The 21,676-nt window shown below is 36.8% G+C and overlaps 1 long non-coding RNA gene across 1 annotated transcript; it reads left to right on the top strand.

Moving 5' to 3' along the window:
• Positions 1 to 10,297: 10,297 nt before the first annotated feature.
• Positions 10,298 to 12,002, top strand: LOC116653395. Its single transcript, XR_004307109.1, has 3 exons — positions 10,298 to 10,917; positions 11,159 to 11,276; positions 11,461 to 12,002. It is a non-coding gene; the product is annotated as an uncharacterized LOC116653395 (long non-coding RNA).
• The last annotated feature ends 9,674 nt before the right edge of the window (positions 12,003 to 21,676 follow it).

Here is a 21,676-nt window from a genome sequence, read left to right as displayed (position 1 = left end):
TCCTTCCTTATCCTTCCTTCCTTCCTTCATCCTTCCTTCCTTTCTTCCTTCCTTCCTTCCTTCCTTCCTCCTTCCTTCCTTCCCTCGCTTTCCTTCCTTTCTTTCTTTCTGAAGATCTTAATGTAAACTTCTGTTGATGCTTGTGCTCAGAGTTTGGCAGGCTCCTTGATAACTCAAACTCTTACCTTTTTTGTGATACTGTGTTCTGTGGGTTAAAATTCATCAAAGTGAAGGAACTTTTGTGAACTTGGATCACTTCCTGGGAACCATGTAACCACAATTGCAAGGATGGGAAGACCCCTGCAGCTGCAAGGCTCTGACCAATTGAGCAAAAGGGAATTGCCCAAAATGAGCAGAGCTCTTTTCTTTTTAATCTTTGAAATAGAGCTGCCCTTTTCTTGAGATACCAGCTAAAGTGTTGGGATATATGAGCACTTGGACAGTAGGTCCAGGTCCATGGATTGCTTCACTTTTGATGAGCATGCTTGCTTCCTCTAAGCTGCAGCATCCTGGAGATACTTCCTGTTAGTCCAGGGAAGGACTTGTTTTTGTTTTTTTTAAGAGCAAAGCTGAGTGCTTATTCAAAGTGTTGCATAGTGCCACATAGATCCACTTTTAATGGGAAGTTATAAAAAGTATTCCACTTCTGCACACTTCACATTTGGCAATTAACTTTTCTTTGCTATTACCTGAAATGCTGTTAAGGCAGATGGCACTGTCTAGTTCCTGTCATCAGCTGATGAACTTCAGCTGTCTCCAAAAGATTCTATTTAAAGAGAGCTCCTACAGGAAAAGAAAATGTGACCCTGTTGTGCCAGTGATAAAAATCAGTGTATTGGCTAATTGTCAGACAAGCTAACAATCATACAATGATGATGGGCACCTGTGCATTACTGGAAGCTAGCTACTGTATGTAATCGTTGATCTCCTCTTCCTAGAGGGAGGAGAATAAATATGCTCATCTATATTTATGTTCAGAGCTCAAATGACCTTCTCTTTTATCACAACTTTATTAATAGGATTTTTTTCCTCATTCAGATTTACTCCCATGCTGACTTTGTGAATCTTTTTCCTGCTTAAACTGTTTTGCATTACTTTCAAATCATAAGATAGTAAGCAAAAAAGTAGATTGTCCAGTTACATCATCCTAAGGCCAGAGGAGCAGAATGCAGGGTCTTGAATTGCTGCCTCATTTGGTTCTGGTGCTGGTATTAGTAGCTCTGACAGAGTGAAAAGAGGCTTCTTGAAGATAAACAGTTTGGTCTTCCTACTGTAAATAGAGAAAGAGCCGATTTACAAACTGCAGAACATTCATGGGACCCCTGAGACTACCAGTCTCCAAATGAGTGCTTGATTTGTTTGTATGATTGTTGAACAATTGCAGTCCTTTATGCTGGTTTTTACTTTATGAAATGCTCTCACTACCTGTGGAGAATCTTATGCTTTCAGAAACAGATGTAGTGCATGCACACTTTATGTCAAAGGAGAAAGAAATAGTACAAGGTTGTTGCTGTCAGTGCTCCATAATAGATGAATATAAGGTCCTTCAGAACACTTAGTATCATCCAAATAAATGTATTTTGAGATTACGTAATGGAAGTCTGGATACTTGCGAAGAATAAAGGGCATTATTTAGAGTCAGAAAGTATCTTCAAATCTGAAATACTTATCATATTCATTGTTATTGTTTGTAGTTATGGCTAAAATCTCAGTCCCATAGTAGTAGGCATTGCAGGCAATGGCAAAAAAGAAAAATGTATTTTCTAAAAGATTTTTATGCTTGAGTGAGAAAATACTTCCTATGAAAAGGTAGAAAATAGTGAATGTGATCATTGTATTTTCATGCAACAGAAGGTTTTTCCTCTCATAGCTTAAAGACTATAAGAGTGGAAGTCAGTGTCCTACTGTATACACTTACAGAATCTTGACAACACTATTTTGTGTGCAAAAATATTACCTTAGATTTATTTTATAAAATGACTAAGGGTTATACCTTTGACTAACATGTGTAGCTGCTATACGTTTAGTTAACATCATCTAATACAGCTCTGTAGTTTATTACCTTATCCAGTATTCTTTCTTTTGAACAAGACAACTCAGCAGTCATTATAGAATCTGTGTGAAATACACGTACATGGTGTGGGACTGAATGGACTTCTTCACATTTATTTATAAAATGTTTTATCGCCTCTCCATCATTTTATATTTCCATAGTGACTCAGGCTTTATGTGGGATGAGACCCACTGGATATGTCTGTACCGCTCATAAAGAGTCATCCCTAAAGAGGGTTTGAATACAGTGTGCTGTCTCCTGCCTGACTGCCATCCACATTACTGAAACACAGACTGAGTGCAAGCTGTGTGCCTACCAGCATACAAACCTGCCTGGCACACTTCCATGATTTGGAAGGCTTGAACAGGCTGTACTTACAGATTTCTTTTCCATTTGGGCTGAGTGTCTGGTTTGGAGGACATTTCTTAGGCATTTCCCACCCCAATTAGCAAATTAGATCAGAGGCAATACAGTTATTCAGGAGAATAAAGGTTTAAATGTTTTCAAATACAAACTGTGAAACTGAACACAAAAGGAAAATTTCATTCTTATTTCAGCTGAAGGTAGCTTAATAAGAGGCTAAAAAAAAAAATAGAGATGAGCTCATATGTGGAAAGCAGGCTCAAGGTGTGGCAGCTAAATTATCCTGAGGACATGATGGAGGCATTGTTACTTGGCAAAATAGTAGATGCATTCAGGCTGGGAGATAAATATTTGGGAAGAGCTAAATCCACTGGATCTCAAAATTCTCATGATAAAATACACTAAAATCAGTATTACCTATTTAGATTCTAATTTGCCTTTAAGAAATTATTTAGGATTGAAGTTTCAAAAAGAAAAAATTAATACATTACAGGTTCTTCATCCCTGGGCTTCAAATCGCAACCCTAAACTGTTTAAGATCTCTCTTTTTCCATGAGCAGAGACAAAAGAACATTATTTCTGTGACTGCAGTGGGTTTATATCAGAAAGAAAGGAAATTAGATCAGTGTAAGTCTAGATATATCCATGACAACAACTTAAATTGGAACTAGTTGTAGTGGAAAATGGTGAGCTGTCAAAATGGCTGCCATCTTTCCTATATTGTGTAACAATATTTTGGATTATTGATTTTTATCTTGTGTAGAATCTTGGGGAGTTCTATGGATACCTTGCATTTGGTTTTCAGTGGGATTCATGGTAAATCATTTATTTCCTGTTGTCTCAAGTTTTCAATGGTAAAAAGAAGAAATTCTTATAAGAATGTTGTGAAGATAAACAATACTAAAATTATGAGAATGATGAAGAGGGTTGTAGTGTTATTTGGAAAACAAGTTATGAATTTGCCATTTACGACAGGGCCTTCATTCAGCAGAATCGAAGTTAGAAGTTTTTTGCCAATTCTGTAAAAGAAATCACAAAGTGCAATACTCAAACAAAATGGAAAGGTGCTCAGCTTAAAGAAGTGTTTGCTATAAGCAGCTTTTCAAAGTTAATGAGAAATATCCACATAAGGGGGATTTTAATAAGCATTCTCTTGCTGAGTTCTACATTTTTGATTAATTTAAAAAATGTCATTGAGGTTTAATATATCAAAAGACGGCTTCATCCTAACTATGCTGTTGGATCCTTGCATGGAGAATACATTTTTAAAATAAATCTGAATCTCAAGGACATAGTAGTTCGAAGTAACTGTTTACAATTTGTATGCAACTTTTTTCTAATTTGTGGTTTGATTGGTAACTAACTGTAATGGCTAGAGAAATAGCAATCATTCATTAAGAAAAAGCCCTAATTAAGAGTAATATTAAAAAGCTTAAAATACGTTCAGTATTTCTATTCGTGGTGATAAGTGAAAATGTTTTTCTTACATCAGACTTTGTTAGGCTAAAAATTGTATTTTTTTCCAAGCAACAGATAAGGTTTAATACACAAATGAGTATGTGAGAGTCAGAGAAGCATGCATAAGTTAGCAGACATTGGGAACTTTTCCTGAGTATGACCTGTGTTATTTGATGATAATTTTAGAGTCTGCTTTTACTTTACATTTATCAGTACATTGTGTTGTTGACAATGTAAAGCAAATTTAGGACTTCTAAGTGTTCAAAATATTCTGCTTCACAAGCAAAACAACACTCTGGATAAAACCATCATTTAAGCTCCTGTCGTGTAACTATTTTACTCCCTTGGAGAAGATAACATAGTAGGTTGGATTATCTGGTAGAAAATTGTCAAGAATTATGTTCTGAATGACAGCTGTGTTGTTAGCACTTCATGATGGTTTCTGAAAGGCTGATGGACAGTTTAGAGTGAGCAAGAACATTTTCCAAAAGTAAAAATAAAAAAACTATGTAGTTAACAACAACAACAACAAAAAAAAAACAAAGAAAAGGCAAAAACCAAACCCCAAACTATCAGCAGTATGAAGAAACTATTTTAAAATTCCATATTCCTTGAGTTAAATGCTTGCTCTGGAATCATCCTATTTCCTCAGTAATAGCTAATCATGCTGGAAGAACTAAATTGCTTTTGTCCCTTTACTTAACTTTGTAGAACACACAGGCAATTATGGGAACTAAGAAAGGTTATACTGGCCATCAGTCATTCTAGTTTTATACTTTATTCACCCCATGGTGCCTTGTAATTGTTTCTTAAATGACCTTATTATGTTTGTGCAACATGGAAAATAGCTCACTTCACTTGTTTAAAAATTATCTCAATTCCATGTGTTTCTATTCATTAATTTTATACATGTAGATTGCTTAAATTACTTATTATAAACTGTACTTCTGTGGGGTGCTTATGCTAATTGGTAAGCCAAATTACCTACAGCAATTGTTTCTTGTGGCAGTGATGCCATAGAATTTATTTATACATGTGCACAGACTTTATTTCTGGTGGGATGACACAGACCATAGTGTTTAGGGCATACTGATATATCCTGGATCCTTAGGAAAAGAAAAGGAGTGCACGTCTTGTGTGTATGCCTTAAACTTATGCCTATGTACTCTTTGTCACATGCCTTCTTCCATTTTGCTCTTTTTTTTTCTCGTGATAAACATCCATCACTTCCTCATTTCTGACAGGGCAAGATGAATTCTACCTAAAAAAATCCCACTGGATTAAATTATGGCAATCAGGGGATTTATTTATTTATTTATTTAATTTATTTTTACCATAAAGTACATTGCCCAGATTTAACCATTAAGTGAAATATTCAAGATCTTCCTATGAAAATCACCAGGAGTAGGAAAAGTTTACCAGCTTTCCAAATTAAATGATGTACTTAGGATAGGATTTTCCTTTGTGCATGTGTGTTTGTGTGTGTGTGTGTGTGTGTGTGTGTGAGAGAGAGAGAGAGAGAGAGAGACAGAGGGGAAGGATTTATTTTGTGATAAATTTATGAGTGAGAACTTGAGGCTTCCTACTGTCAATTCTTAAGTCAATCTCAACCACAAGTAATAGAGAATATATTGCTTCTGGGATGCTTCATCAGGACAGCAACCTTTGCTTTCCTCTTTTCCCTGGAATGTAAGTTTGTAAGAGCAGGAGTAAAATAACTTTTCTTCTTATTTCACCAGTCTTACTATTCAGAACTTTGCCCTGATTTGGCTTGGTTTCTATTGCAACTGTGATAATCTTTAGTCTACTACTGAACCTATAGAGTTTGAAACTGAAACATACTTGTAGATTTCAGCATGTACTCCTCTTATCAAAGGTGTCCTGCTGTGCAGAAGAGGATGCATGGTTCAAGGTTCTGGACAAGATAGGTGTAAAAGGCATGTAACCCCTGACATAGGTGTTCATGACCACTGCAGACAGAGGATTTTTCATTCAGTTCATTTGCACTTCAGTTTCTAAGACACTGTGCTTTGGCTGAGTCTCTAAATGTCATCTGCAGTACTGAGCATCTGAAAACCAAGCTCAGGGATGCTGTATCCTTCCAGGACAATGTTTTCTCTAAAAATAGGCTTCTTTTTTTTTTTTTTAATTAATTTATTTATTTAATAAATTGCATCGGTACTGTGGCATGGGACAAATCTATTTAATTCCTGTCGAACTTTGGGATGCTTAATTTCTTATTCATCTATTATATCTTATCAATCATACCTACTTCTGTGAGGTGCTGTGAGAGCACATTAATGTATGCAAGTGCATGCTACAAGATTATCATGGTGGGATAAGGGATTCCCCACCAATATAAAAAGACTGTAAATTTTGTGGAGTTATGTGGAGAAATAAAAATGTGTAGGATGAGTTTATTGTCCTTTTCATGCACTTAGATGTAGATGCAAATGATCAGATTTGGGCTTTTATTTGTACCTGACATGACATACCTTATTCACTGAGCAATTATTCACATGGAAGATACCTTGCCTTCCAATACGTGTTTGTGAATTGCTAACAAAGAGGGTCTGAGAAAGCTTGAAGCATGATCTGTTCAAGTTCTAGTTTCATCTTTACTTACAACCTTTATCTTTTAAAATATTCTCTCTCTCTCTATATATATAATTATGTATATATATATAATTATAATTATATATAAATATATATATATATATAGTATTAAATTATTTGTATTGATTAAAGTTTTGTATTATTCTTGTTACATACAACGATGAAATAATATGATTGTATAGTATATAATTATAGCTATGAAGATGTTAATATAAAATTTAGTTAAATATGTTTCTGGTTATCAATTAAGATATTGCAAATTTAACTAGAAATATGATGTATGCCTTAATGTTAAAGCCAGGGGTCAGTAAGCTAATACATTATATTTTAATGTGTTTCAGTGTTTTTCTGCAGATTTTTTTTTTAGTTTCAGATCACAAGAACTGCTTTAAGTTAAATAAAAACTCAAAAAGCAGAGACTTGTTCCAAAAGAAATAAAACTTCAAAAAACAGATGACAAAACAGAAACTTGCCTTCAAAAGGGCATAATATATTTTCTGAACAACATGCAGTACCTTATCTGAATTGAATAGTTTTTATCCTGCAACCATTTATGGAAGAGCAGAGTACAGATTTAGGTAAAAACCTTTCACATATTCAGTTTTCTTGGTCTAATTTGCAAAGCTTAGCAAATTAGTTTCTGCAAGAAACAGTCAACCCTTGCCCTCTGCAGACTATTATTTTTGTTTTGAGATGAAACTACAATAGCTTCAGACTCTTCTCTTTCATAGTCGCTGATTTGTTTAGCACACATCTCATGAATTATACTGAAAAATAAGAAGAAAAGGAAAACACCTACATATGTATATATATTTTTCAGAAGACAAATAATTGACTGAAGGTGTGTTACAAACACCAACTAAGAATAAAATATAGGGCTGTAGAATCTGTTGAGAATTCTGCAGAGAGTGAGTGAATACAAAGAGGACATAGTCTCACAGTCCTTTCTGTTTAGAAAAAAAAAAAAAACACCAGGATTTTTCTGGTGTCATATAAGAAGTTGTGAGGTTTCATTTACAGCCTGCCCTTCATTCTTCATTCAAGAATTTGGATTATAAGAACCCACTTGAAAGTGTGAAAAATGATAGAGATTTAATCTTTGTCCGCAGTGAAAAGTCTCTTCCCTACAACTCTGCTCTTTGGAGTGCTGCTCCCTATATTTATACCATTATCCCACCTTCACCACTGAAGCTTTATCAGTAATATTCATTATTTGGCATGGTACTAACAATCTCCATCTGCTTTCTTTCACAGAGTTTCCTATCTCCTGTCAGTTTAATTCTATAGCAAAACCAAAATGCTCCCTTACAATCAAAAACAAGCAATCAAAAAAATTCACGTAAGTTACAATCAAAATTCTTGATATTTTTTTCCCCTACGATGCTATTACAAATTACTTGTTCAACAGTGTGTGAGAATCTGCTCACACATTCATAAAATATACTGCACAGGCTAAAATATTTTTAAAAGCCTGAAAAAGCATCCAACTCCACCCCAAAAACTCATTATTTTTTATCCCTTGTATTATTCTAAATTTTACCCTTTGTCCACTTGCTAATGTATTCTCCAAATGACAGATTTTCTAGTTTATCTCACAGAGTAGTAACAAGATGAATAATTCCCCCCCAATATTTAGCAAAATAATCAAAACAAATGCCCTCTGTAATTTTATGTTATTATTCTTCCTGCAGCTATATCTCGTTTTGTTACTTGGAATAGTGTCTCTCCTTCTGCAATGCTTTTCCATGAGAAATTTGTAGGTTATTATTGCTCTCCATAGTTGTTGCTTAGCTAAGTGATATATATTTGACAGACTGTAATTGCACAAGCCCCTGGGAAGTGAAACTGCCAAGGTTGCACACAGCTCTATTTGGGATACGTACTACAAGGTATGTCAAATGCAGGCAGTTGTAGTGCATAAACAAGAGAAAAAAATCTCCAACTGAGTACAGAAAAGAGAGAATGTTATCTTTTTTTTAGATTTATTTATTCATTTTTAATCCAGTTATAACAATCTCATTCTAATTTCTAAAGTTTTCTGAAGGTCACTAGTGAAAACTGACAAGCACTATAGTTTCATGGGCACTTGCACATTCCGATGCCTGGAGCACTGGCATTGTGTCACTGTCCATCCAACACCCAGAGCCTCTGTCCACTTACCCACCCCGCAGCCTCCTGCTTGTCCATGCTGGTGCTCACTGCCCATGTGCAGCACTCACACTCTTGCCCCATAGGCACAGCTCACTTATGGGTCCTCCATATACCAGCCTGGACTCTTGGCCTCTTACTTGCTGCTACATGCAGATTGAGGTTTGCCAAGTGAATTCATGTGTATGGGGGTAGATTTGGGGGTTTGAGGATAGATACAGGCCTTCACAGGAGGCAACTGGAGGCAGCACCAGTTATGAGGCCAAGTTGGGCAAATGTACTGACCAGCTATGACTTGTGAACACAGCCCACTTTATACCTGTTTCTGTCTGTTTCCCTCATTGCTCCACCTTTAATTCCTTCTCCTAAACCTAAAATTCCTAAAATTTTTGTACTCCCACAGAAATATCTGAAATCCTCGTGTTCCTTTTGTTTTCCAGTTCTTGACAGTTAAAAGTACAGACTAACCAATTCTGGAGTTTTTCGCTAGCCTATCAATTAGTGGCAGGAGACTTTCAGTCTTTGCCCTTGTCTCTGTTATCCTTTGTGTACCACTTTTCTGTCACTTGGAGTTATTACTTCTCCCTTTACTCATTATCACCTTTTGCATTGAAAATATCCTTGATGAGGCAACCTTATCGAAGTGGTGTTCCTGCCTTCCATATTTCCTTTCAGAAGTCAATACAGTGAATTTCAGAAAACCCAAAAAGCCCAGAAAAGTCAGTGAAAAACAAGGCAGGAGAAGTAGGAGACAAAAGACAGATAGTGAGTAGGGTATTTATTAATCTCTGTTAAATATGAGTTACTGGTATTCAAAAATAAAAAAACAACAAAACTGTGCCAGGTCAAGAATGAAATTCTTTAGTTTGTTTATGTTTTGAACTAAAATCTTTAAGGTTATTCTTATTTGCATATTAATGCTATAATAATGAAAATGTCATTCATGTTGGACATTACATTTTTTACTTCCAAACCCAGAGGTAAGAAGAATTCATCTGACCAGATGTAATCATCCTGATGTAATCATCCAGATATTATTCATCCTGGTCTTTTGTATCAGTAGAGAGAAATAGCTACTTCTTGGGTGCCACACATCTCATCCTAAAATAGACTTCTAAAATAGATTAGAAGAGTCATGCTTTAAAATTGCCTAATTCTCTTCATTGACTATAAAGGGAGCCTAGGGGGTTAGCTGAGATGTAGATGTCTGCATTCTACACATATTAAATTAGGTGAGATGAATCCCACCCTTCATTTATTTTTCAAAGAGTGTAACTTGAGATTGTCAGATAATGATATGAATATGAGAGATGGGGCTTTAAAAAAAAAAAAAAAAAAGCATTAAATATTACAAGAATGGTGATAAGATTGTGAGGAACTGGTAAAAACTCTTATACACAGTAGCAACCAGATATTGCCAGGATCATTCATATCATTCTGTGCTACTGGAAATAAGCAAAGTACACATGAAAAGAAAATATGTTCTCTGTTAGAAAAAAATAAAAAAGGATACTGAAACAGAATGTAACACCAGAGCTGAAGTAATAAACAACTGGTTTCTTCTCCCTGCCGATTTATTCTTTATTATTGCTTCTTTTCTTCAACACTGAAAGTTTGTACAGCTCCTCTTCTCTTTCTCATCTTCTCTTCAAACAGAAGAACAAAAAGCTGAGAGCAATAAACTAAAGAGCTGAAAAAATCTACAGTGTAAAGAAGTAATTCAAAGAACAAGGAAGAAAGAAATACGAGAGGAGGAAGGGAACAAAGAGAGGACAAGGGAAGCAGAACAAGGGAAGCAAATGTCCTATCATTCTATAGATAGCATTGTGTGTCTATATGTAAACCAGGTTGCTGATGACTAACACAATAGACTGTTCCTAGCATACTGAAATTGTCACTTGACCACTTCATTGTCTCGTGTTTTGCTTTCGCCTGTCCTATATTTTTCTTTCTTCCTTTTTCTTTCTGTCTGTAATTCCTATTTGCTGTCTAACACCATAATATTTAAAAGCCTCTGTCTACCCTTTGCTGCCAATTGCTATTGTTTTTGCCTTGCTACAGCTAAGCTCATTGAGTTGCTTTGGAAAGAGCTCAAACTCCTATCCAAACCTCTGGAGGCGGCACAACAAAGCAGAGAGAGACTGCAGCCAGCAGTGAGAGAAGCCTGGGCCAAAGGAAGTGTACAAATCCTGTATCATTATCATTTGTGATCGACACTAACACCATGAGTAGTGTGCCAGTTGCAACAATAAAAAGGAGAAAAAAAGTACTGGCTGGAGGTTAGCTTTGTTAATTTTCAGAACTGAAAATGAGATGAACAGCCTAAAGTGCAGAAAAAGGGAAGCTGCAGTGTCTCAGACACCTGCTTTTCTTAATCCAGTATCATTTGGAAACAAAAATGCTACTTTCTCAGTCCAGTACTTATCAACAATTAGGAGCAGGTGACTAATTTGATGACTGAAACTAGACCTGGAGGCAATCATTCTTACACAGGCTGTCACAAATGCCTCTTTCCTTCAGATGCTGATTTTCTATGTCGTGCTGGAGTCCCATGGCCCCTGTGAAGTTTGGCTCCCTGTTGTACTATTCTTCCAGAAGCAGAGAAGAAGAAACAATCTCTGTGCCAAAGAGCTTGCAAGTAAGCAAGTCCACTGTGGTAGATAATTTTTCCTTAATGAGCATGTGTACCTTTGTACTGCTCAGGTTCCTGTTAGGTTACTAAATCATTCTTCCAGAGTCCTGCTTTCTTGCTATATACCAGCATGGATTCTGGAGACAGGAGCTTCAAACTTCATCAAAATTGTGCTATATCTGAATTCTAGCCAACAGATACAACTCAAAATGAATGAGACATATCAAAGTAGAACCTTCTCAGAAGAGAGAATGTGATGAAGGAAAAGAATGAGAAATTTTGGGGGGAAAAAAAAAAAAAGTGAAAAAAAAGAAAAGCAAGTAAAGGTGAAAACAAAGATCTAATACAGGTACGTGGAAAACCATTTTGAATAGATTTATTAAGGTAAGTTTGATTGAACTCTCTCTCCCTCCCCCATTCTGATCAATTTTTGGTACTTAAGATGCACAGAATTACAATTTGCTACTTGTTTTTGTTTGTTTGTTTGATTGATTTTGTCTGTGTGAGAGTACTTTGTTATCACAGAATCGTGGTTTAGCTTAGATTGAAAAAGATATTAAAAGCCATCCTGTTGCAAACTCTGCCATGGGCACAGTTGCCGCTCACCAGATAGGACTGCCCTGTGCCCCACCCAACCTGACCTTGAATACGATTAGAGCTGGGGCATTCATACCTTCTATGGGCAGCCTGTGCCACCACCTCACCACCCTCTGGGTAGAGCATTTCCTCCTAATATAAACAGTTGAGAATTAAAAAAATTGATAAATAGATTGATAATGAATTAGGAATGTTTATTTTGGAAGAGAAAAAAAAGAAAGAATTTGCTTTCTGTAAGTACAGGATTGACTGGACTCTTTTTGTACTGTAGTACATCAATCGTATGTTGTAAATCTGGAAATCTAGCTGTAAAATAAATACTGTTGTAGTAAGCCTGTATACTTCTTTCAAAAACAAAAAAAAACCCACCCACTAATTAAATAAATAAATAAAGTTCAATAAAAAAACATACTGATTTTATAAAAATTTAATAAATAAAACCCACAATTTGCAGCTCTGTTTTCTCACAAAGCCTTGGAATGGATCCCTGTATCACTTCCAGCCCACTGTTTATTTTACCCCATGCTTCCAGAATGGAAGTGGGTTGAAGATAGTTCTTTAGTCATGGATGAAAAAGCATCACACCTGCCTCCTCTTTTCTCAGCCTTCATCTTCCTTGTCTCATTTACACTCTCATACATAGAATTCTAATTCTAACTCAAAAATAAGAGTTTCTTGTGACTAATATGCCCAGAATTCCTGCTCGTACATCATAGCTGAATCTGAGTACCTCATGCAAAACAAAGCATTTTTGTGTCAAGTTTTTCACAGTATCCCCGCTTATTCTGTACAGAAGCAGATATAAGATCCCTGGATGTCCGTCAGCATCTCTTCTGTTCTGCAGTCATCTTCGAGCTTATTAGACACCTGCAGCTGAAAGGTACCAATCTGTAGACTACTGTCTTATGTAAAACACTGATGCATCAGACTTCTGCTGACCCAGTTTTCCCCTTTTCAGTTTGTATTTGCAGGCACTTTCCATGGAAGTTCCTATCTTTTGCTGTCACAGGATGGCTGTGTGCTTTTATGAGAAGTCACCGCCCCTCTGCGCTTTTTGATAATCTATAACACTACGCAGTGATCTGGGCATTGATAAGACATTGCTCTATGAACTCTATATTGGCATGGGTGTTATGCTTTTTATAACCCCCTAGCTAAAGCTGCATGTGTGGTGGTTTTGTTCTATCTATCATAAAAGAAAATTATTTGAAGGTTACCTCTGTCATATCTATCAAATCACTCACAATCTACTTCAATTATCACAGTAAAGCACAGCTGAGAGTTACTTTATCTTTCAGTGAAGAAAATGGGAACAAGGCTAATGGAAAGAAATAAACATGACACAATACGAACATATAGCAAAATAGAAAATGATCATTTCAGACTCATTTTGTATTTAAACGTGAGATGAGTTCCTAAGCAATATAGACAGATATTTTTCAGTAATTTAAAAACCCACACAAATTATAACATGTGGAAGGAGGCTCAGCACTCACTTGTTTGTGTTCCTTTACTGCATTTACATATTAAATTGCCCTTTTTTTTTTTTTTTTTTCCTTCCCTTAGGTCTTGATAAATGCAGAAGGAAAACATTCTGTCTCTATACTTGCACACCATCATTGCCTCCACAGGATTCTGATTCTTAACAACTGTAAGATATGACAAAGGCCACATTAATTGTAAGGTGTAATATGAAGGGAGTCTGGTGAAGTGCCACGAATATATGATGAAGTATCATTCCAATGTACATAAATACCTCAGTGTAGGGTGCAAAGAAGATGGATCCAGGCTCTTTTCAGTGGTGTTCAGTGACAGGACAAGAGGCAATGGTCACATGCATAATCAAGAGGTTCCCGCTGAGTGTCAGAAAATTTTTATTGTGAAGGTAATTGTGTACTGGCACAGGTTGCCCAGAGAGGTTCTGGAGCCTTCTTTCTTGGAGATCTTCCAACGTCTGGACATTGTTCTGGGCCATCTGCTTGAAGTGGCCCTAATTTGAGCAGAGGTTTGTACCAGATGACCTCCAGAAGTCCTTTCCAAACTCAGAAATTCTGTGATTCTGTGATTACATATAGATGAGAGAATTCTCTCCCAGTTGATTTTTAAAAGCAACAGATACATGAAGACAAAGCTACTGAACATGAGCTTGCTGTACTTCAAGTAAACTACTTCATTTACTCTGTGCAAAGCAACCAGTCTTGTCAGATTTAACCTTTCATTGACATTCACTCTAGGATTCCTCCTTTTCACTGTACTGCACTATGTGCAACTAACCAGATTACCTGAGTCCCCCAGGTAAAAATAGATCATTCTGCTTCTGTATGTGCATGATTCACAAAACTGAGCAGAGGAACAAAGGATATATGATTGCTGAGATGCAGAGGTACATGTACTTATGTTACATCCTGAATTCTGGCAACCTGATAAAATATATATTCTTCACCAGTCAGCACATTATTGCTATGGTGAAAAACAGAGTTCCCTTAAAAGGAAAGAGAACAGGCAGTTATTTGGGAAATAGCATACATCCTGGTGGTCCTCCTGGCATCTGTATTTTAGGACAGCCCTGGCTACCATATATGTACTGTGGCTGACACCAACCCTGGAGAACAGAGGCACAATGATATGATGAAACAGATGCATATGTTGTCTATTTTTTCTTTTTTACTTTTTTTTTCTTCTTTTTTTCTTTTTTCCTAATTTTTTTTTTTTTTCTTAGAGGCTTATTTATCATAGGTTCAGGCTAATGACAGAACTAGATAATTTGAGTCACTTCACTGTAAACTATTATTACAGTAGTTATATTTTTAAACTCATAGAAAGAAAATTGATACAATAATTATTAGGAGAGGCTGCCTTATCTTTTTGCCAGGATTCACTACATACGATATAGTGCTGTACCACAGAAAAGATCAGAATATTTGCTCTTTCTCAGTTACAGTCATACACAAATACATCTGAGCAGAATGTGAAATCCAAGGTGGTCTTTCAATGCCATCTGCATTTTATATTGTTTTGCCTGATTATTTTTCATTATTTGAAACTGCAGCAAATATCAAACTTTACATCTTTTACGTCCTCAAAACATTTAAAGAAAAAAAAAAAAGGAAAAAGAAAATCTACAGAAAGGAGCAAAAATTCTGCATGTGGAAAGCTTTTAAAACAGATTATATTTCTTTTGTTGGGAAAAAGATTTAAAATGAAAAGGTCAGCAGTGCGTAGTTTTTCCTAAGCTCTTGAACTCTAAACGGGTGTCAGTCTTATTTTACTGTTTTTTTTGTTAATACAGTGGTAAAGCAAAGGGAAGAACAAAGGTTAATTCCAAATAGCACTATGTTGAATTCTATTCATAGAAAGTAAGATTAGGCTGTATTAGAGAATCCATGCCTTTTTAGAATATAGCTTTTTGTTAATTGCAAATGTATTCAAATTTTTCTTTAAAACAGAAATGGATGTAGAACCCAGAATCACATTATGACCTTAAGCTTCCTTAGAAGTAAAGGAATTATCCATCATTTTCAGCTATAAAGAATTTCTATACTCAGTGCACCTGAGCTCTTTTTCTCTCCTTCAAGCTTTTGAGTCATGAAGGAACAAGAAGAAACGATATTTAGCATAGAAAGAATTGGAAGTGTCAATTCCTACTAATTCAAGATTCCTATTTATTATTCTTCTCAGACCAATTTCTTACCATTCTGCTTGTCGTCTATAGGCCTCCATGACCAGAGAGACTGATTAAGTCATGAAATATTTTTCATCACTTTTTTTGGAATCAATGAGTCATTTTTGCAGCACATTTTTAGGGAATTTTATGTGAATATTTGCAATTTGACAACATGCCAACAGTGTTGTTCAGTTCATTCTGCAGTCAAAAAACAATAAAGGGAAATTCTGGGCCAGAGAGCTTCAAATCAAACATATAAAATTATATACATAAATGTATATGGTAATTGTCTTCAGACCTTTACAGGTCCCTTATAACTCACAGGATTCTTTGATGCAATATATACATAAATAAACAGTAATTGACCAAAATATCTTTTTGGCAGGAATGGATTTTTTAATGTGTGTGCCCTGATCTCCTTGCAAGTTACTATGCAGTACATTGTGTTGATTTGTGCCCTCAGGTGGTTGTGTTTCAGCAATAGAAGAATTGTTCCTTGTTTGTACTGCATTGATGTTAGTAAAATGTTTTGAGTTTCTCTGAGGTGGAAGCTGATATGCCAGTATAAAGTACAGTTAAACTTCAGCCCTGGATTTATCAGAAGAATCTGAGACTGAATCCTCCTTGATAAAGTCTCCATTAATCTTGCACTAACAGAGATACATATGCCCTCCAGTGCCTTGATTCATTAGCATGATTTCCATAATGACATACCTGGAATGAAAAAGTTCACCTTCCTACTCAGTAAATGAGTTGGAACAAATGTAGAGAACATTGACCTTACAGAGAGTCTTCTAGGTGATTAAATTGTTGAAACCATGTCAGTAAGTACATTAGCCACTATAGAAACTTCCCTGTGGTGCTAATGAAGAAGTGAGGATAAAGATCTCTGTAAACCAATTGTCCATGTGTTTCCGTCTGGCTAAGAGAGGATGTAAAAAAAAAAGAAGTTGTTTATCTAATCACAAGTTCTTACTCTTTTCCTCCATTCTGCTGCTGTGGAGTGAAACTTAAAATGGTGTCTCGATTGTGAATCAAAAGGATTCCCAGTCTTGCACAAACATTCAGATGTACTTAATTCATTTTCTGCATTGATTTTTCAGACCTGATCAGTGGAAATTCCAAGGTGTTATCATGAAGGGAACCATAGAAAAGCTTAGCAGACAAATAGAACCAGCAGTTTCCAGGTCTTTGAAAAAAACTTTACCTTTCAATACGTTTGTACCACATATTTTCCTGCAGATCTAGTAAGAGTCAGAGTACTTGTAGTGGGAGTTAAAGAACACAGAAAGCAGAGCAGCTTTTCACTGGCACTTTTAATATATTATCCTTTCTAAGCTTAGCTTCCTGTTTGCAGATCTACAGTTCTCTGCATAATTCAGTGCCCAGCAAGAAATTCTGCATGCCTGTGCACAGAATATTAAATCACAATCTAATACAAAAGTGAATCTGTCCCACTGCACATGAAGACTGGGGTGTTTTCTATGCGGTGCTGCTCTTTTTCAGCTTATAAGCCTACAAAAATCATACAAAGACATGGCAATAGGAAATCCACAGGTTCAGTCTTTTAAAAGCTCACAATGGATATAACAAAATGTTCATGAAAGAGTGTTAACAGAGGTTTTCCAAAATCAATTTTTCTTATTCTCTCTGACCACATCTCAGTCAGAATGATACCCTTGTGACCTACAAAATGTCTGAGAGAATAAAAATGCAGCAGCAGCTGAGCAAAGAGCAGAACTTTCCAAGTCAGAAAAAAAGGCAAAAAAGCAGCAGAAACAGGACAAAGCATTCCACTTAATCATACTCCACGATGTATCTTTGTTATGGTAGAAAAGTTTCAGTATTCCTAATGTTAGAATTCCCTTTCTATCACATAACCTGTACCATGCCCAATAATTAATATCTGGAAAATAGATTGTTTTATGAAACACACTTGCATGATGTAATTTATACCACCAGGATTATTGGCTGTCCCACAAACAGCTGAACTAATGAAGTCTTTTCTCTTATAATTTGTGTCTTCTGTCTCTAACCTTTTCCAGATGAGTTCTCTTTCATGTCATCTATGATATCCCTTACAGGCAAGAGACAGCAATTCTATACCTAGTCTGAAACTATCTGCGTACTCATCAGCCAGCCAGGATGCACTTGCTGACTTGCTGAAATGCTGCTGCCAAATGGAGTGTATACTGGCAGAAATCTGTCTTTCTCTCAGTAGGACAGCAGTTTGTGCCATACCCTTCCCACAAACTGCTGATTTTCACATACTTGAAGGAACATAATTATCTTTGATACTTTACTTTCATATGTAGCTTAGCATGGAGAGTGAAATTCAAATAGTATGAAAGGGCAGGGGAAGAATAGACAGATAACTCGACAGATTTTAATGTGGTATATCAAATTTGTTGAATTTGTAATATCCAATTTGTTCCCTTTAGGAAAAGCAGAAAAAGCAAAACAAAACAAAATGAAAATAACAACAAAAAACCTCTTATCTATAATTGTCTACAGAGCATCATAAGAAATGCACTTGATTATATTTCTACACTGATGAACATATTTTTATCAGAAAGCATTTTTACCAATTTATTGAATCCATTCCTGCTTGCAGGTCTATTTCTTGGCTGTCAGCAGAATAATTTATTTTAACTTCTCAAGGCCACTCTGCTTAGAGATGATAAAATTGTATCACCTAGATGCAGGTATTTTAAGTTGTCTTAATGAGCCTCCGATTCCTACCCCAACGGCACTCTAAAATCATTCACCTGGCTGCATTAGAGCAAGGCATCCAGTTGGAACAGGAGAAAGAAGAGTAATTTTGTCACAGGTCAGTTACTGATCCATTTTGCTGCACTTTTCCAGAAGAGTATGAGTTTTAGAAGATGGGAAACAACTTGTCTCATGTACCTGGTGTACATGAGACGAGAGGAAAACAGTGATTGTGACTGAGAAAAGTGGCAACAGGTCCTTAAGTTGGCTTTCCTTCTTAGCTCATTGTACCCAGAACTGCCTCTGCAGGAAATACTAACGTAATATTAATTTGAACATAATTTTATCATTCTGTGCAGATAAAAAGTGACTTTACATTACTGGGTAAATGCTGAAGTCTTTGCAGCAGTATAAATGGAAAATAAAACTCATGTGGCCTGAAGGGAAGCTAAATAAACAAATATTCACAATAAACAAATATTCACAATGTCCTGCCAAGTGAGAAATTAATCATTATGACTGAAGTAATATAAATCAGTTCATTTAACTTTATTTTCATTTACCACTGGTGAACTGTAATGTGTAGGTCGCTCTGAAAGTAATGCCTCCTACCTTTTTCGTGCAATGAGAAATTACAACTGATACGAAGTGCACAATAAATTTATTTGATAGAGCAAATTCTCTGCTACAAAACACTTTTTCAACATAATCATGGCCATTAGTTATTCATTTCTGCCAGTGATGCACACGTGCTCATATGCCATGCTTGTAACAATCTACACCAGCGGAGTTGACCATCTGTTGCTGTCACCACTGCTGAAATGCACCACTCACTGCCTCAGTGTGCTCATATCTGCTGTTTGGTCTCCATAAACATTCAGAAAGCTTTAAGGAATATCAGCTGGTACAATTTAGTCTGGATGAAGGAATTCATTTGCACACTTTTGCTTCATATGTGCTTTCATGTCAAATGCCATTTTGTCAGACTGCCTGTCTGCTGCTGTTTGTCACATGACAAAAAAGTTTGATGAAATATTAGTGTAAAGGTTCAACCTCTACTGCCTTATCACCAACATCTGACATCATGGGCTAGCATAATGAAATAGGAGGTATTATTTTCTGAACAGCCCTCATTTTTAGGAATGTACATCTTGGTATGAAAATTCCTAGCTATGGGCTGTGAATTATCCTTTACATAAAAACTCCACGTGACTTCTGTTTCTGAGAGCATCACAGATAAAGCTCATAAAAATGCTGTTTCAAGCACAAGTGTCTGGTTTAACAGAGATCATCAGTGCAAATAAAAGCTGTATATGGACAGCTGGGAATAACAGCACAAAAATCACATGCTATGCAATTGTTCTCTACACTGAAACCATGGATGTCAAGGGTGACAGAAAAACTTTTATAGGTATGTTGGTGACAAAAGGAAAACTAGGAAAAATATGGTACCTTTCTGGAAGATGAAATACCTGGTTACTCAGAATATGAAGAAGGCTGAAGAAATTGGTTTAGTGGCAATTATTGTGATAGGTGGACAATTAGACTGTATGATCTCAGAGGTCTTTTCCAAACTTGGTGATTCTATGATTCTATGATTCAAGCTATTTTCCCTCAGTCTTAACCAGCAAGGGCTTTAGCCATGCCACTCAATTCACAGAATTCAAAGGCAGGTACTGAATGAAGACCTGTCCACTATGAGGAAAGAATGAGTTAAAGACCATCTAAGGAAACTGAAATCCATAAGATCCAATGAGATGAATCTGCAGTTCCTGAGGGAACTGGTGGATGAAGTTGCTAAGCCACCATCCATCATATTTGAGAAGTCATGACAGTCTGGTGAAGTTCCCACTGCCTAGAAAAGGGCAAGTATAACTTACATTTTTTAAAAAAAGGGAAAAAAGGAGGATTTGAGGAGTTTGTCAGTCTTACCTCTGTGTATGTCAAAATCATGAGGGGATTGAATGCACCCTCAGTAAGTTTGCATACGACACCAAGTTGGGAGGGAGTGTTGATCTGCCTGAGGGGAGAAGGACACTACAGAGGGACCTGGATAGAGTCGATCAATGTGCCAAGGTTAACAGCATGAGTTTCAATAGGACCAAGTGTTGGGTTCTGCATTATGGTCACAACAACCCCAGGCAACCCTACAGTCTTGGGGAGGTGTGGCTGGAAAGCTGCCTGATGGAAAGAAACCTTGGTGTGCTGTTGGACAGTCAGCTGCATATGAGCCAGCAGTGTGCCCAGGTGGCCAAGAAGGCCAATGGCATCCTGGCTTGTATCAAGAATGATGTGGTGGGCATGACCATGGAAGTCATCCTGCCCCTGAACTCGGCATTGGTAAGGCCTCACCTCTAGTACTGTGTTCAGTTTTGGACACCTCAGTACAAAAAAGATATGGAGGTACTGGAGCAGGTCCAGAGAAGGGCAGTGAGGCTTGTGAAGGGCTTGGAAAATCAACCCTATGAGGAGAAGCTGAGGGAGCTGGGGCTGTTTAGTCTGGGGAAAAGGAGGCTAAGGGGAGGCCTTATCACTCTCTTCCTATATCTGAAGGGTGCTTATAGTGAGAGCTAGGCAAGTCTCTTCTCACTGGTGACAAGTGGCAGGACGAGGGGAAATGGCCTCAAGTTGCACCAAGGTAAGTTTAGGTTGGACGTTAGGAAACACTTCTTTACAGAAAGGGTAAAACACTGGAATAGGCTCCCCAGGGAGATGGTTGAGTTGCCGTCCCTGATGTGTTTAAGAGCTGTTTGGATGTGGTGCTCAGAGATATGATTTAGCAGAGGGTTGCTAGCATTAGCGTACTATGGCTAGGCTGTGGTTGGACTTGATGATCTTCAAGGTCTTTTCCAACATGGGTAATTCTATGATTCTATGATCATGGAGCAGATTCTCCTGGAACCCATGTTAAGGTACGTATAAACAACAACAACAAAATAATTAGAAAAAAATAAAATCACACCAAAACAAAAGAGGTTATTGGTGACAGCCAACATGTCTTCATTAAGGGCAAATCTTGCCTAACAGATCTGGAGACCTTCTATGGTGGTTGGTAAGGAAGGGCAACTGATGCAATCTAACTGGTCTTTTGCAAAGCATTTGATCCTGTACCCTGTCACATTCGTTTTTATAAATTAGAGACATGGATGTGATGGATGAATCATTTGTTGGATAAAGACTTCACTGGATGGTTGCACTCCAGTTTTTGCGATCAGTGGCTTGATATCCAAGTGGAGAACAAAGGCGAGGTGTGTTCCTCAGGGGTTATTAAGATCAGCGCTATTTAATATCTTTGTTGGAGACACAGACAGTGGGATTAAGTGCATTAAATTTGCTGATTACACCAATCTGTGTTACTGTTGATCCATTGGAGGGATGCTATTCAGAGGGATGCTATTCAGAGGGACCTTGGCAGTCTTTAGTAGAGGACCTG

Source organism: Coturnix japonica, chromosome 4, assembly GCF_001577835.2.
Source record: "Coturnix japonica isolate 7356 chromosome 4, Coturnix japonica 2.1, whole genome shotgun sequence".
Classification (NCBI taxonomy): Eukaryota; Metazoa; Chordata; class Aves; order Galliformes; family Phasianidae; genus Coturnix; species Coturnix japonica.
The sequence above is the reverse complement of the archived record's forward strand: the minus strand, read 5'-3'. Positions and strand labels throughout refer to the sequence as shown.